Source organism: Pezoporus occidentalis, unplaced genomic scaffold, assembly GCF_034315485.1.
Source record: "Pezoporus occidentalis ecotype Australia unplaced genomic scaffold, CSIRO_AGI_Poc_V1 ctg172, whole genome shotgun sequence".
Classification (NCBI taxonomy): Eukaryota; Metazoa; Chordata; class Aves; order Psittaciformes; family Psittacidae; genus Pezoporus; species Pezoporus occidentalis.
Window position 1 is genome coordinate 3,743,331 of NW_026913554.1, and position 17,527 is coordinate 3,760,857.

General features: G+C 40.6%; 1 long non-coding RNA gene across 2 annotated transcripts; it reads right to left on the reverse strand.

Moving 5' to 3' along the window:
• Positions 1-1,507: 1,507 nt before the first annotated feature.
• Positions 1,508-13,097, reverse strand: LOC134161298 (uncharacterized). 2 transcript variants are annotated; one of them, XR_009963936.1, is made up of 4 exons: positions 12,963-13,097; positions 10,756-11,285; positions 10,087-10,171; positions 1,508-2,331 (listed from the first exon to the last, which is right to left on the reverse strand). It is a non-coding gene; the product is annotated as an uncharacterized LOC134161298 (long non-coding RNA). The 2 variants fall into 2 exon arrangements; XR_009963935.1 differs by lacking the exon at positions 12,963-13,097 and having other exon boundaries at positions 10,756-11,737.
• Between the last annotated feature and the right edge of the window lie 4,430 nt (positions 13,098-17,527).

A 17,527-nucleotide genomic window follows, 5' to 3' on the forward strand; every position in this document is an offset into this window, starting at 1 on the left:
CATACACAAATTCCTGTTTCCCGTACACTGCAGCAGCCAAACAAGAGCAGAAAACCTGCCTGCTGTGCTCTCATCTCTTTCAGACAGCATGCCTGAGTCTCTCACAGGACTGTGGGAATGGGAGCAACTTCAAGCTTTTGCGTCTCTGTGATGATGGAGGTGGGGTGGTTTCTCTATTAAATGTAGTGTTCTGTCTCATCTAGAGAGAGACTTAACCTGACACAGAGAGGAAGCAATCCCAGCAGTGGGCAAGTACAAATGGGAAAGAAAAAGAAACTGTCTCAAAGTCAGCCAAAAGAGAGTTTTGGTGATTGCAATCTCAGTTTTCCAATCAGCTTCAGCTTTATTTGGCCCTTTGGCCTCTGTGCCATTTTAGAGGTTTTGCTACCATCCTTGTTTTACAAAGTAGGGTTTCTTAACCTATTCTGCTTGATAGGTTGCAGAGGTGGTTGTAATGGTGGTGGCACACAGGGTTTTCTCTCTGTGCATGGATTTTCCTTCCAGCATCCTGGGAACCTGGTTTACGAGCAACAGAAGGATTTGGAAATCAATGTCATTAATATGTAGGCATGAAGAGTTTGTAACGAAGTTATTACCAAAGCTGAGAGGGACATAGAGGGTTTGCTTGTAGCTCTTATGTCTGCAGGGAAGGGCAGGATTTGAAACCTTTGTGGATCACCACGCTAGGCTTGGTGAGAAGAAAGATAGGAAGGAGGGAAGAGGAAGGGTTTTTGGAGAAAAGGCTGTATCTTCTCAGAAGCTGGAGGACATTTGCACTGGGTCCTTGGTGTGCCACCTTTGCCAACACACTGTTTAAATCAAGTTGGATGCTCATCCTTCAATTACTTTCTGCTCTGGATAAATTTGGTCAAAATCAGGCATTCCTGCTGTAACCCCAAGAGCTTTGATCTTACCTCAACTGTATTTTCATGAGGAGGGTGATAGAAAACTGTTGTCCTTCCTTTAGTGATTTTCAGAAGATTAATGGTAACTGCTCACCACCTCATTTATTTGCAAGTGTAGCATAAAGGGAGCCCTGGTTTCATCAAAGGAATTGGCAACAGGTTATATGTTACACATAATCTCCACCAGCTGCAAATGCAGCTATCTGATATCTTATACTTCAGTTATGAGATGATATCTGTCTTCCTCCTTTACGGTTTTTGTTAGAAATTAATATTTCTGAGTAACTTTCTAAAAAAGTAAAAAAGAGAAAAATGAACCCACTTCCTGCCCCCCCCGCCATTTTCTGCTGTATGCTCATTGCCCTTTTGACCATCACTTTCTAGTTCCTTTGTGTAGCCCTCCCACTCAGTCCCTTCTGCAGCTTGATGAAAGACTTATTTCCAGGCTGAAGCTTTCTAAATTGTATTCATTAGCAATTAAACATAAATCACAGAAGAGTTTCAGTTGGAAGGGACCTTAAAGATCATTCAGTTGCAACCCCCTGCCATGAGCAGGAGCACCTTCCACTAGATAGGTGGTAAATCTCTGAGCTTGTTTTGTTGATTTTCTGTGAAATAAAACATACACTGGACTTTGGTGGCTCTTGTCTGAGCCACCAAAGGGTGTTATCAAAATGTCAAAACATTATATCAGGTGGCTGAATTTCTTGAAATTGTATTAATCTCCATATACTTGCTTCGGTTTATGTATGTCATCAAAAACTGTGTTTACATTTTTGTCTCTTTCAAGTTGTCCTTGGTGCTTTTCTTTGGGGAAGGAAGGAGTGAAGCAAGAAAGCAAGGAAGGAAGGAAGGAAGGAAGGGAAGGAGGAAACAGCATCCCTTCCTTTCAAACTAGAGACCACATTAGCTTGGGGGCAGCTGTGTTTCTGAAACCCTGGTTTCATTTTTGCAAACCAGAGCACCAAATGGATCAGCTAACACAGGCAGAGGCTTGTTCCAGTGATGGCTCTTTTAGGGGCTGTCTTGAAAAGTGGTGTCTATTTTTAATATCACTGCACACCTGTGCCCTTGAGGCTTATTTTCCACTTGCAAAAGGGAAGCAAAGAGCAGAGCAGTGGGTACAGGTTCATTTTGGGGGAGAGGGAATGCACATCAACGGGACCAGGCAGCATGGGCTGATCAAGGGGTACAATTTTGTTTGCCCTCTAATTAACCTTGATGAAAAATGTTGGTTTTGCTTATTTTGAAGACAATTTAATTCTTTCTTCACAGGCTGTGAATGTCTCTAGTCCATTTAAAAACACCTTAGTGAAACTTAGTTTTTCTGGCTCAGTTGTGCCTTAGCCACTGAAGGATGCAGGACAGAGATTTTGCATGCAGTGCTTGGTCAGAGGCTCCAGAGCTGTTCCTGCCTGTCATTGTCCTGATGTTAACACAAGATAGGAGAAAGTGAAGGTTATAGGCACGGATGAATCATTTAATTTCCTCTTTAGTCCCTGTCCTATGCTTCAAACACTGGGAAATACCCAGCACAGCAGAAAAACACTGGGGAGGAGGGTTTCTATATTCCTCAGAAATTTTAGATACAAAGCCAGTAGCAAAGTTTTCTTGCGTGGGTCCTACCAGCCAGTCCCTACTTAGATGTAACAGTCCTGCAAGAGACACATGTATATTAAGTCCACAAGGGAACAGTCTCTGATGGTTACTCCCTGTGACTTCTTCACCTTCAGCATACCACACTTGCATTTCAAAAGCCTGAACAGGGAACCCATAGTCAACCAATCCTACCACAAGCAGAGGCAGTACAGAGTTATGTCTAAGTCATGCCCCTCACACCCCAAAAAATGTATCAAGAAAGAGAAAACATTCAGATCAGCTAGTTATTTAATTTTATTCATTTAAAGTACTTTTGCTGAAGATTTGTACTGCTCTGCTCCAAAATATGCATGTTGGAATTGATCATTGTGCAAATGGACTATGGATGAAGACAGAACAACCTTTTGTTTTGGCATAGAAAATTACTACATGTGCTATGGCAGTATGAATTTGCACTGTTATGTTTTCTTGCACACCCGTTGAATTGCATACAAAGTTGCATTTTTCAAATTATTTGACAAATGCAAGGATTTATTTTTACCATGCCCTGGAAATCAAAATTACATTCCAGTTTTACAGAATAACACTCTCTATATCCTTTTGACTCTCCTAAACATAATCTGTTCAGTATCAGGCTTTTAATTCTTCATTGGGAAATAGCCATTTGGCTGATACAGTCCTGAGAATGTCTGGACAACTGTCTGGATAATTTCAGCCTGAAATTGCTCTGAGAGCTATTTGCAGCTCAGTCAGAAAGATTTCAGTCTGCACTCAGACACTCTGGATCATCAGAACACAATAAGAGCAAATGGGCCCCACTTTCTGACAGATCTATTAAGTCATGGAGCAATGGTCATTTGGATGGTCTTTTCATGGAAACTGGAGAACTGCAGTGTGTCTAAAGCTACACCGGAGCTATACAGTAACTGAGGGACTCAACTGCCTTTTTCCTGCCTCCACAGTATCTGTCAGAGAGCAGCTTTGGGAGTTTATTATTTAAGGGCAAGCATAGAGCTTTAATACAAAGTGTGTCTGTCATTTCTGTCTTCCTCACACCTCCCAGAAGGGCTTGCACACAATTTGAGTATTTGCCTTACATAGGATACCTCTCGGAGGATGAATACCACAGGGATATGGGAAGCTTTCTATGCTTTTTACTTTATTTTTCTTTTAATCTTGGGATTAACCGTCATGCACACATGGCATTTCAGATCTCATTGATTAGCAGCTGGCAAGCAATTTGCTACGTGACAAGGAATAGCTAGTCAATCAGCACCACTAAAGGAAATGCATTGCATCTTGCAGCTCTAAAATGTCATGTCTGTTGACATTTATATTTCAGCTTTTAAAAATCATTCACAGGCACAGTCCTGGGAGGGCTTTTTCGTTCACTGCTGGGTTTGAGTGGGAGAATTTGCTACTCAAGTGCTCTCTCCATACAGCCATGACCATTTAGGAAGTTTGTCTGCAAAAGATGGACCAGGCATGGGATCTGGTTCTCCCTGCTCCACTTAGGAGCTTGAGTGCTTCTTACGCTTCTAGCTGAAGAAGGGCTGCTTTGCTTTTCCAAGGTTTCACACAGCCTCAGCACAGTCTTACAAGAACTTCTCAATCCCCTATCCCTCCTTTCAGAAGAGGCAATGGCAATGATTAATCAAGTATATATGGTTATTATAATTAATTCCTAGTGTGTGTAGAGGTATTCCACTGACTTTCTTCCCTTTGATTCCTACTGATTGAAACTGGCATACAATTTAGTTTAGACTGTAGTTTTCATTTATTCTTAGCTGGAAACAATTTGAAGGAAACAAAGAAGAAAGTGTGAGAAGCGTGTTAATTAATGAGACAATGGGAAGAGTGATACAATAGAGAAAAGGACCTGGAAGTAATCTTCCGTAGTTTACACGCAGTTAACGATTCCCTTGGGAATCAGTTAGGAGCCTGCAAATAACATGGGTTTTGTCATTTACATGTCTCCCGTATGGACTATTTACATAATTTGTCGCTACAGTTTTCCCTTCTCTCATAAAATATTTTGCAGTTGCTGGTGTATGTTGTGTCTGGTTGTAATTACTTGATTTCCATATTGCATTAGGCAATGATGTGAATGTTTCCCTGGTCTTGCCTCATGTTGATGTGCAAGTTGTGAAGTGTTGGTATTTTGAACTGAATTCATAAGTCTCTGTAGATTTTTCAAAGGCATCTTTTGGTCCAGAAATGAAAAAAGGGAGGATGTGGGAGTAATTGGCTAATCACGGAATGAAACTATTCATAATTGTTAAAACCTTACCAGTGCCATGGTTTGCTTCTCTTATCTGAACAATGTGAAGCTCTCTTCAGTGCCTTTTCTCAGAAAGAATGTAAAACATAACATTAAGGGAGAGAGAGAGGTTTGCTTTGAGATGATGAGATGGAACAAAAATATAGCAGATGTAGCACAAAAGAAATTTTCAAAAGCATGGTTTTTTAAAAAAAAACAGTCTACTGGAAATTAATTTCAGCTCAGTGAAATTTATACATGTCCAAGAGAAAGAACAATAAAAGAGGATGAAAAATACGTTCCTGCACACATCCTTTTGCTTTCTAAAGGAGGGAGGTGGGGAGAGCAGAGAATGAGGAGAAAGGAAACCTGAAGCGGAAACTTGACATTTTTTCATTTCCACACTGAAACAGCCTTTAAAGTTTGGTTTTTTTTCCTTTTTAGTACTAATGACTATTATGTTTTATTTCACCTCAGAATGCTCATTTGAATTAAAATGATACAAACGATACAAAACTCTGTCAGGGGACATATACAAGCATCTTTACTATTCTGCAGTGCAGACTTTTAATTTTTTTAAATGCATTGTGACTTTAAGATCTCAAAATTTGACACAATATTGTGCTTGTGTTAAATTCCCTTCATTATACACAATAGTGGCAGCGAATGGAGCTCAAGCTCCTGCAGGGCCCTTCCTGTGTCGCCAGTGCTCTGACCAAGAGGAGTCCAGAAGACTTTGGGGTAAATGTGTACCCTATTGTGTTTCATTATTTAGGTTCTTGTATATGAGCTAATAATTAATGCCCCACTCTTGCAAAAATTTATGTAAACCCATAACTTTACCCTGTGAGTAATCCCATTACTACCACATCACTCTGCTGCACGGAGGGAACCTTCCCAGAAATGCTGCAAGTGCGGTAATGGAAATGTTATTTCAAAGTTAATTACCCTGGCACTAAAAAGAAAAATAAAGGGAAAGAGTATCGGAGAGAAATTCTTGCAGAACTTGAAGCATTAGAGTGAAATTTCATTCCCACTGATTAAGAGGAGATGTCACAAATCATGCATTGCTTGAAGTGCTAAGGTTTTACACTTGATCTTTGTAGGCAGGTAGTCATTTGTAACCAAACAGTTCTGCTGTGCCTTTGTATTTGAGAACTACATCTTGAGCATGGATTGTTGCTTCAGAATGAACACTGACTTATGTTGGTATACGCTCCATGGATACAACAGGGAAAAACACAGTTTAAAACCTTCTATCTTTCTGGGGTTTTATTATGGAAGATCAAAAACTTCTCTGGTGTCACATTCTGCCTTGGTTTACACTCTGTAATCTTATCAGCTTCAGCGGGACTGTCTGAGGTGTAGGTCATGACAGGGTGTTGGCTTTTTTTTCCTAGCCCCTGCTGGTTCAGAGAAAGCTCTCCCATCTCAAGGGAATATGTTGCCCCGTCAAATACAGAGCCATCTCTGGAGCCTTCAGGATGGGAAAGAAAAAAATTAATTAAACCTCATGTCTTTCATCTCAGGAAGGGTGCTCTCTGTCTAGCACATAAGTCTCAAAGTGAAGATGGAGGGAGAACTGGGCCTTTTTGTTGTCTGGCAAATAATATTTTATATATTTTATTATATATTTTATTGTCCTCTTCATAGTTCTGTAGATTTGGGGAAGTCTTCACTGTGACTGTGCAAATATTGAAAATTCAGCATGAACTGAAAGATCATCCTCACAGGTGGCAACAGAATATTTTCAGCGTAGAGGGCGAGATACTACACTTGTATTCAGTCCGTGCAGTTGCTGGAAGGTTTGACTGAGGTTTGGCAAGCCACATACTGAACCTTTACTTTTGATGTGGACGTTATACCATAATGGTGTTAACTTAGTCACATTCATTCACTCCCAGCATAGAGCAAAGAGAGTGCAGGCTTGATTTGTAGCATCTCCAAAGCCTTTTTGGCAGGCGTGGTGTTCTTGATCTCAGAACAGTCCCCAAAAGCTAACATGCTGTTCAGGTTTGGCATGCTGATGCGAATGTGGAGCACCTTCTGACTGGGTTACTTTCCATAGTAGTTGGGATATTGCATCAGAAGAAGTGTTTTGGAGAAGGGCAGTATTGTAATAGGTGTCATCCCCTGCTGTGTGCCTTTTGGCAACTACAAAAGAAGTGAAAATGCTAGGCCACTCAAAAAAAGAAAGCAGGACTGTTACAGGCCACCTACCAGTCTTTTCTCTCTCCACTTCAGCAACATGTGCATCCGAAACACTAGGAAATGCCAAACTCTTCGTATCATATGAAAGCTAGAAACATTATCACATCTATTCTGGATGTGGTTTAGGGAGAAAGGCAGGGAAAACAGGGGATGTATTAAGGAAGATGAGAACAGCCTTTGCACCTTCATTTTATTCTGTTTATTTTTACAGTCAATTACCAAAGAAATCCTGTCTCTGAAAATATAAAGGGGTGATCTGGACCTCAGTGAAAAGAAAGCAAGATCACTAACTTCATTTTGAAGCTGGACAGGAGGCATGTTCTGCTCCGGTTCTCTCAGCCCTGACCACTGCTGGGTTTGATGCTGCTCCCTCAGTTTCTGGGCAACCTCAGTGTCCTTCATCCAGAATTCATAACAAAAACAGATACTGAGATCAGGCAGTCTGCTGCCTTAACCACGTCCTTGTGGATCTGGGCATTCATAACACCATGTTAAAAACAGCAAGGGCATCCTGCTCTTTTCCCCTGCTATTGAATTTTTCCTGCTCACTGGTAACAGACATTGAGGCAGATGATCTTTTTATAAGGTAATTTCTGCTCTGTGCCTCTTGCCAGCTGCATTGAGCCCTTTCATGTTATTAAAATGCAATTGAACAAGAGCAAGTTGTTAGTAATTTGTCATCTTCTCATCCAAATGAGCAGTCCAGCCTTTCATATCCATTACCATCTCTCTGTTGAGTAGCTGAGCTTTGCTGCACCATTCACTGTTCAGTGTATAACACAACCATATTTTTTCTTTCTCATCTTTCTCCTACCAATATCACTGACATTTTATTTTCCTTATGATGGTGTTGACAGAAAAAATACTATCCCTCCTTCTGCCCTCGCAACAATCCAGCCTTTCCCTTTCCTAAGCTTTTCTTCACCAGGATGGATTGGTAAACAAACTTCCTTTCTGGATTCTTCAGTATTTCTTTGTCTCTGTACATCTTGAATTATAAAGAGCTGATTTATTACGTATTTACTGTAATCTGTCTGGGAAGTTACTTTTCAATTCACTCTGTTCTCCTTCTTTACAGTAGACTTAATGTGACCCTACTGATTTGTCTGAATCCAAAGAGTTAGTTGCTTTCTGATGCTAATTCACAGCCTTGAATCAACTGTTGAGGATTATGGCGTGTCCTTTTTCACTGGACCATTTTACACTGTATTTTGTCACGTTGAAAGAGAGCAAGGCAGATTTGAAATAATAAACACAGTTATCAATGACACAGCTGAAGAAGTAAACAAGGAACTCATTGATTTCGTAATAAATTTACCTTACTTATTTACCATACAGGGGAAAATGCATACATTTTGTTGACTTTCACTGGTGAGGCTTGATGGGTGAACCAAGAATATAAAAACAAGCCAACGTTTAGTAACTAAATTAATGTTCTTTAGTCACTTAATCTGTACAAAAAAAGGAGGTCACATGAAACTGAAGTATGCTCCTGTGTCATTAAAACAGGAGGAGCAATTTACAAAATTACATGTGCTAGATATTTATACATGTGTGACTTGATACATAATCTGCTGATATCCTTGCAAATATTCCCATTGGTTACAGCTGGATATCACCATGGCTTCACTTTTGTCAAGGCATTGAGAAATACACTTCCCTTGGGATAGAATTAAGAAAGGACATAGCTACTTAATATTTTTTTCTTTATTCTGCACTTTGTGCAAATCTAGATCTCAAAGTAAATCAGTATTTACTGATTTGGGAGTTTTAAGGTCAGGTATTTGTATATGTGCAATCGTGCATATGTGCACAGCATCTACCTTTGATTTCTTTAAGGAGACAAGTTCTGTGGAAACTTTATTTTATTAACTGAGTTATACATTCATGCACTTGGCTCACTGGATTAGCCTACGTGGCTATTTCTCATTTCAGATCTGAACAATGGCTCGTCGAAAGAGGAAACTGTATCACACTGTATCAATCAAAATCAAATGTCACCGAAAGTCACTCTGGGAAAACAATGGCTAGAAAGCAATGCCTGTAACCTGGGAAGGAGACCTAGAACTGTGAATGAAGAGTCTTGTTTATGTTTACAGCATAATATAAGGGTGTAATGAAGATACTTGATTTTTATAAAGCTAGCAGCTAAAGACAATTAGGGAAGCAACAGACACAGAAGGAAAGGAATTCAAACAAATTGCTGCAGGCAGGGTTGGTCTCAGCTTGAGAGTTTATGTAATTGTTTCTTGTTAATGCCTGCAGTTTAGCAACATGACTAACTCTGTGACATTTCAAATGTCTTCCTGAGAAATTCACTCACATTGAGTTTATGGATAAGGATATGAATGCAGCTGCAGGAAAATATACTACAAAGCTGAATCTTTAGACTTCTAAGTGAATTGATATTGAAAATGAACAAATTGAAAGGAGTGAGACTGTTTTCTGGCTTCTGGCAAGTTGACGTTTTTACTGTTTCAAGCAAAGTGACAAGTCAGTCAAATACCAACAAAGAAATAGTAGAGCTAACCAGAGAAAGTAAGGGTTCTCCTTAGGCAGATTAAACACTGACAAAAGCTAAGAGTAACTGCCTATTTACATTACTGATTTATCTGGGAGGTGAAGCCAAGGACATTTTACCCCCCAAGTCCCTGATCCTTACAAAAATAAATAATTCTATATCATTTAACTGCATACTCTGCAGCCTCACTGACTCCAGTGGGACAACCTGTAGAGCATAAAACGGAGGACACACACAATTCTTTGGATCAGATTTAAATGTATTGCAATCTTGTTTCCAAATGGTCAGTAATGTCCCAGACAGCAAACATGCCTGTGCCCTCTTGTACAGGCCACATTTTTTCCATTCCGTTTACATTATCACTTGCTAAATTTATCACAGTGCTTCCCTAACATTGCATAGCTTTTCTGCCTGGGCATTTCAAATATAGCAGAGCACACACTCTGACTGGCTGGTCACACTTTCGAAGAGAGACTACCACCCTCTAGAGCCACAACTTGCCAGCAAGTGTCCTACAAGGCAGCTTTCGGGAAACATTCATCTGCAAAGTTGCAGGGTGTGTTTACTCCACGACAACTGAATGAAGGGACACAGATCCACACTGTGTCCTTCCTGCTGTGTGCTTTGTCATGTAGTTCAGATGGTCGGCATCTCTTTTCACTTCCTGCATTTCAGCTGAGAATGAGGAAGGAAGGAGGATGCTTAACAGGGAAACAGCACTTTCAGAAGTAAGTGATACCCCTGTGAGTTGGGGTGACCCTTGAAAAATAGGGTAAAAACTCTTAGTTGCATACAAAGCCAGCGCTGCATGTATAGCAGATGCATTGGGACCAATTTATTGGAAAACATTAGATGACAGGAAGCCATTTGGGAGCATTCAGATATACGTACATGCAGCTTGGCTTAATCAACACGGTGTCTTTATGAAGGCATTTGACTTTTACATCTGTGTACAGAGGATCCTCAGAGTCAGATTCAGGTGAGATTTGAACCCCAGAGTTGAGAATGAGAGATTATTTCCTGATCTCAGACTCCCAGAGTCATTAGCATGCTCCAGTCCTGGAACAGCGGGATGAACCACTGCAAAGATAGGAGCCACTTCTTTGCCTGCGCTTGGTACCCAAGACAGTAACTTGAAAGTACAAATTGCTTCAGCCCTGTTGCCTTCTGATAAGCCAGAACAGCCATCTGAGAGCTAGCCTGGGCATGTTTTTTCTATTATATTCTAGTCCAGTCTAGCCTATATTCTGGGTATTCACCAGATATCATAAGTCTTTGTGTCAAGCATTCAGCAAAGATCTCTTCTGCAAATAGGCTTGTGAGAAATAAGTTTCTTCCTTTCTAAATACACTTGAAACAGTCCCACCAGTGGTGCACTAACAAGCTGTGTAATATTTGCTTGCATGCTACTTTCTTTACTCTTTAAAAGGCAATCAGAAAATATGACTGTTTACAAATATTTGGAGTCAGTAAAGTTGTGCCTGCCACAAGATTAAAGGTAGCTTTATCTTCAGTGTAGATGCTAATGTACACACCTTGGACCAACAAGGTTGAGAGACAAGAGCCGTTAATTAAGTATTTTTTAAGGATGGAAGTCAACATGCACTTTTCCCAGGGCCTCTTAGTATTTCCATTATTTAAAGAGCAAAAAGGAAACCAACACAGAGTTAGTCCATGATTTAATTAATTTTTGAACTGATTTAATTAATTTTCAAACTGAAGGCAGCAGCTATATTGCTTTGTGTCTGATGCGTCTTCCTTTTTTTCAACCCCTCTGCCTGTCTTTACCCTAAAAAACAAAGAAACAAAAAACACACACTTTTCAAGACCATATATTTTCAATATAAATGTTGCCATAAATATGTCTCACAGTACTCTAACAGCTAGTGCTAGCCTTTTTCCATATAGCCAGAAAAGGGCAGAATGCAATTAAATCTCTTTTTAATGATGGGCAGCTGAAGTTAGGATGTGAGAGAATGACAAGAAAGTTGTTGATAGCCAAGAGAATTTGATCTGTGAGAGGCTTCTTGCATGAAAAATAACAAGTAGTTTAGTATCAGTCTTCAAAAGGACTATGACGTGAGGCAGCAAATTCCTGAGAGAAGGAATACATGCAGGGTTTTTAGTAGACATAGACTGTACATCCTCTAATCTTCATCTACAGACTTAGAAGGACATATGCTATGTTCTTTTTGTGTACATGAAATGCCTTAGTTTTATTAAACACGTGCTATTAAGTACTATACTATATTTATACTAAATAGTGCAATTTGAGTTAACTTCAGTTCAGCTCTGAACAAAAACCACTCACACGAATGACAGCAAATACCCAAAATGCCTTTTCAGGGGGAAAGGATCAGGCCCTACTTTCACACTGCATACACTGGTTCAGTGTGTCAGGCACCACACTAGCCATTTTGTTACCATAACCTTGCTTGTTACCTTTTTAATTCTAACTGACAAATTTAGAAAATTATTACTTCTTCCTTAGAAGCGCAGGAGCATAAATCTGTAATCAGCTTGATGTCATATAATCTTGCTGGCCCTGTACTGGTGCTATGAGAAAACAGCTACGAGTAGCAACTTCCACTGAACATGATGTCATGTTCAGCACTCAAGTTTGGGTTGACAGCTGGCAGCCCAGGGAGTCACACTTCACTCGGAGTTGGTACAGGAGATGATTTCCCAGCTCACGAGACCTGGTAGTATCTCCCACAACATCTCTGCGCTGGGGCAAATCAGGGTATGCATTGCCTTCATGTAATATCCCTCCTGCTTTCTGTAAAGTGGGAAATTCTAATAAGGATGTTGAAAACTAAGCTCTGGTGTATTCTGACCACAGAGAATACTTGCCATACACTTCAGATGTGGCTTCAATGACTACACCAATACAGACAGAAGGCATGTGGATGCTGGTGAAACTGCCTTAAGCCGGTTGCAGTTATTCTTCTGATTTCACAATAGCGGCACAGCCTATCTGGCTCTCTGGTTTGCATCCAGTTTCCTTCTTTGTCATCAAGCATAAGGGCAAGCTCAGAATGACACAGGCAGTTGGAGATCAGATATGTGGTATTGTGAAAGCCTTGGTCATCAAACACACTTGTGCATTAGCCAGAAGCGTGATGTGGAGGTAAGGGGTGAAGTTATTCAAGCTGTTCTCAGCACCTCGTGTACTCTCTGGGAAACACCCCATCAGAAATTATTTTTAATGTTGTGACAGTTAAACTAAGGAGAAAAGAAATGAAAAAGTGTGCTACGTGAAATGCTCTTTATACTTTCCATGGCTGGTAAAGCTCCTCTACGTAAAAGAAAGTTATACTTATCTAATGCAAATAATGTGTGACGCAGAGAATTCTAGGCAATTTGAATCCTTAACATTCTCTTTCAGAGAGGAGAATAAAAACCTGAAAGCAGAAAGTCTTCTCTACATGTATCTTTTCTATTTTATAATTAATGTTATTGTCACTTGCTCTAAGCTTTCTTTATGCTCTGTCATCTAGACAGTGCCATTATCTCTTTCCAGTGCCAGTTACTATGCAGTCTCTGGGCAGGGTAAGAAAAGAAAGGGCAAGAAAAATGGTGAATACATTAAAAGACAGTCTTACTGATTTAGATCAACCTTGAACTATGGTTGTTTGAAACGCCAGCAGCAGAATTATATCCACTCCCTCGCATATGCAAGACTTTTCTTTGATATGTAGACCTGTTGTTTTTTTCCCTGACAAATTTCATAAACACATGCATTTAATCACACAATACAAATCCAATAGTGCAATCACCTCTGTGACTTTTGCAGAGGCTTCCTGTATACTGAAGAGGAAGAATAAATAGCAAGTCAGCATGAACTACAGAGAGTTCCATCAAGGGTTTCTGGTGATGCTATAAACAAAATGAATCTCAAGTCACCAAAAACCTGTGCCAGAATCATAGCTCTATGCTTCAAATAAAACCTTGCAAAAAAATTAACGTGCAAATGTAAAATTAATAGCGTTCATTTTGAAAGTGATGTAAGGCAGCACATCTTTAAAATGTGCCTGCCTGCTTCCCCATTCTTTAGTCTTCAGGAGGCTTTTTGTCAAGGGCATGTGCCTTGATTTTCCTAATACAAGCGAAAGCTGCCTGAATGCTCTCTGATTTGGATATGCATTTGTAAATGCTTTGACCAGTTTAAAACTCTGTTGGGTGGCTGGCCCTCTGATCCATACTCTCCAAATTATTTTAGGCCAGGCTGAATTCAGGACTATAATCACAGGGCAACACTAACAACTAACCCCTATCCATGGAGTTTTAATGGACACATTTTCTAAACATCATCCTATGTGTGTCTATTAAAACCCCATGGATAGGCGACATTTTCAGATATTTACAGCTTTCTTTGGACACAGTCAAGCAAAGAGGTAGGAGACTGGACCAAGAGGGGAACTACAGCACTGAGAAGTGGCTGCAATGTACCAAGGTTTCCACCAAGGAATAACTGAGCTGCCGCACCCCGACCTTGCCTAAGCCTGCTGCCTCACCCACAAAAGACAGCAAACCTGAGCAGTGTCCCTGGGAAGCCACATTATGGTCCAGTCGGTTGATTGCTTCTTTGACTGTGACTCATGAAACAGCCACATGCAAAATGCTTGTTTGTCCTCAAGTAGCCTCCAAGCACCATCTCTCTTTAAAAATTAATTCAGTCCAAACTGATGAATGGGGCTAGGTTGCTACCTCTACAAGAGAAAAATCGGTGGGGAAAGAAACACTAACAATTTTCTGCTTTGAAGACTAAAATAACCCCTTTCATCCTCTAGCCTGATGTATTGTAAGTGACATCCTTTCCTTACATCAGCATCTGGAGACTATAATTATCCACATAATACAAGAGCTGGGGGAGTGTTTTTGTGATGCTTTGGGTTGAAGGATGCTTCGGAAGGCTAAACAGTGCTCACTAATAATAGGACCTCTAAGATGCTATATGTGTCTCTTTGTCCAAAGACCCCTTTTTTCTTCTGCCCTGAACCAATGGCAGGACACTGAGAAGCCAGTGCTCTGTCTTATCCTTCCCTCTCCTCTCTGCAGCTCCGGCTCCTGGAAATCCTGCCGTCCCACAGTTAATCAAGCTGCCCAATTTTTGTTGTGTCAGAGGGGCCTTTTCCTATTCACACTGTGAAGGGAAGCCTGCTTTGTCCTTCTTCTAGTTTCCAGTCTGCCCCAGGATCTGCAGAGGGGACCAGGCAGCAGGGAGGAGGTGAGAAAGGAAAGTTGGGCTTCCGACATGCAGAGGGAAAAGAAACAAGCTGGCTTTACACCCTTTCAGGCAGAGAGACCTCTGAGAAAGAGAAAGAGGGTTTGTCAGCCCCCTGCCTGGACTGTGAGGGCAATAACAGCTCCTAGTTTTAATTTATTTTACCCATTGATTACCCATGGTGGCTTATGCAGAATGGCAGCTACAAAAGAGAAATTCTGAAGTCCACGGAGTTATTATCCCCTAAATCGTCTTCCCTTGTCTGATGTTTACAAACAGTCCATGGTGCCATTGACACAAGTATCACACTGACTTCAAGACTTTGCTGTGTATGTGAAATGTGAAAAAGGAAAGGAATTTGAAAGCCCCTGCTGTTACCTGAGTGCTTTCCATACTGAGCTGCTATTCATCACCTCCACATTCAAAGAGTTTACCCTTTGTAGAACCTCAGTGGTGCAAGCTTGCCAGAATTAAATTATTTAAACCCAAGCTTGCTGGAGCGTCTGCAGTTTGCACCTTTTGTCACATCCATGGCTGCATAGCAGGTTGAAGTGTAGGAAGAAATGGCAGTGACATGGCCAGAATCAGAATAAGATTAATCCGGCTTCCAGTGGAGCAAGAAGCAGTGAGCTCCCAAGTTTTCTGCATTCTCAGATGCTACAGCAGTGAAGAACAGCCTTCCCTGAAACTAAACATCAGCAGCGGTATGCATTTATTATGTCTGCTGTTGAGTCACAAATGTCTTTTGTATGGAAACAAGCAGGATGTGAGGATAGCTATTCAAGCAGAGTTTTCCCCCCTGTGGAATGGCCATAGGGTGCCTATACTATTCTGGGACAACAATCACTCTGTGTCCCCAATTCTGCATGCTATGGCTAAAGCAGAGAAGGAGGTTTGTCTTCTGGAGAACAGAGGAGCTGGTCAGCACTGAAGTCAAGGACAGGCCTGTATTGCGTCCTGGTTTCCTTATATAGTATCCTTGAGAATTTTGAAGAAATCAGGAGTGCAACATAAAACCCTGGGAAAATTAACAAGCAATTTCTGTAATGGCCAATTTTTACAGTGCTGGAATTGCTACTGAGCAGGATATCAGTCAAATTAACTTCTCCCCTCAGCCCCTGCACTTGCCAAGTTCCCAGATATTTTACCAAGAAAACAAGAATCGGGGCACATGAGTTTTTTCGTCTAGATTTTGTCTAAGCTAAAGACAGTAAGCAAACCTTCAGGGAAAATGAAGAGAAAAGTAAAATTGGCTCACCCTTCCCACTTACTGCTTTAATAGAAAGGTTTGCAAGGAAATGAAACTTCAGGAAACACCATTTAATCCCACAGCAAACAGTCATTCTGTTTTTTCCCATGGAATAGGGTAAGCAGAACACAGATTGGCCTCTAATAAATGAGAAAACAAACACACGAAGGAGCACATGGTCAGAAGTGACAAGGGCAAGAGTAGAACGATCCAGAAGAATAAATGAAACTGTGAAATTTAATAATAATATTCCCTAAAGATATTAAAAATTCTGTTCTGACTATTGCAAAGCCCCCTTGAATACACTGATCCAGAGCCTGAACTCTCTTCCATCAAAATTTCCACTGCTCCTACTGTTTCAACTTGCTCAGGATGAGGAAATCATCTTGAAATACAACTGGAAGGCACTTTAATAGCCATTCCCTCACATTTGCTTTCAAGAGTACAAATCTGTGTTTTGAGAAGTTTAATTAAAGTTAACCACCTATGCAGAAATTATGGGCTTGCTTGTTTCAGCTCTCCCTAGGGGTATGTCCTTCCCGGCTGAATTAAGTTGCCACTGTGTTTCATTAATATGCATCTGATGCTTAATGAATTGGGGTGTTATTACCATTGGGTAGAGGTGGATTAAAATTGAGTCCAAAGCCTTTTCCTTCATTTTGTTAATTATACTCTGCATTCATTGCATGCAGATGAAATGATGAAAGACTCTGTTGTGCAGGATTTGGACATTTCACACTTGGAACATAAATTGGACTGATTACCCCTACAGCATTATTGTCACATTTGTGAATTTGGGTGTCAGGAAGCAGTAAGATGTGAACTGCCACATTCCCCTTCTTTCAGCTCCTTGGAATGGGAGGGAAACCCCTTATTTGTATGTCCTCCAATTTCCTATCTAGATCATTTTGGCATACAAGACTTAAACCAGAGACAGATTTCCTTCTCCTCTCCCTTAATGTATAAACAGCCACTGTTCTGAAGCTTCGGAAACACTCAGAACATGTTTCTTAAAAGTAGCATCCGTTTCCATATTCCCATACTCCCTGGTTTCAAACAGAAGGCAAGGTGCCGAAATGCTGTAAGTGCCTTCTTTTTGCACAGCCTGCTGGGGAACTGAATGCAAGAAATCTCTTGAAATAGATCATTTCTCATAGAAATTACAGACTGTGACTTCCAGAGGTTACAGTTCATGGCTGATTTTCACCCTGGCAGAAAGTATTGAGTGCTTTGGATTTCTCACCTTTTAAGCTGACTGTTTTGGTCATAGTGTACAGAAAGTCTTTACTGGGGCAGACTGCTCTGTGGTAATGACAGATTCAGCCCTTGGTTGCTGAATCAGTTATATTGCAAGTGCATTGCTTCACATTTATATAGCACAGCAAAGTCCCTTCTCCATAACAACAGGACCTCAGGAAAATCCAGCACTGCACCAGAAGCCACATCAGAACTTAACAGTTAGCTCTCTAGCCTGTATTTTTCCAGCATTTTTCTGTGTCTGTGTATGTACAAACAGGGTGAAGATTTACAACATGTAGATGCACTTGTATCTTAC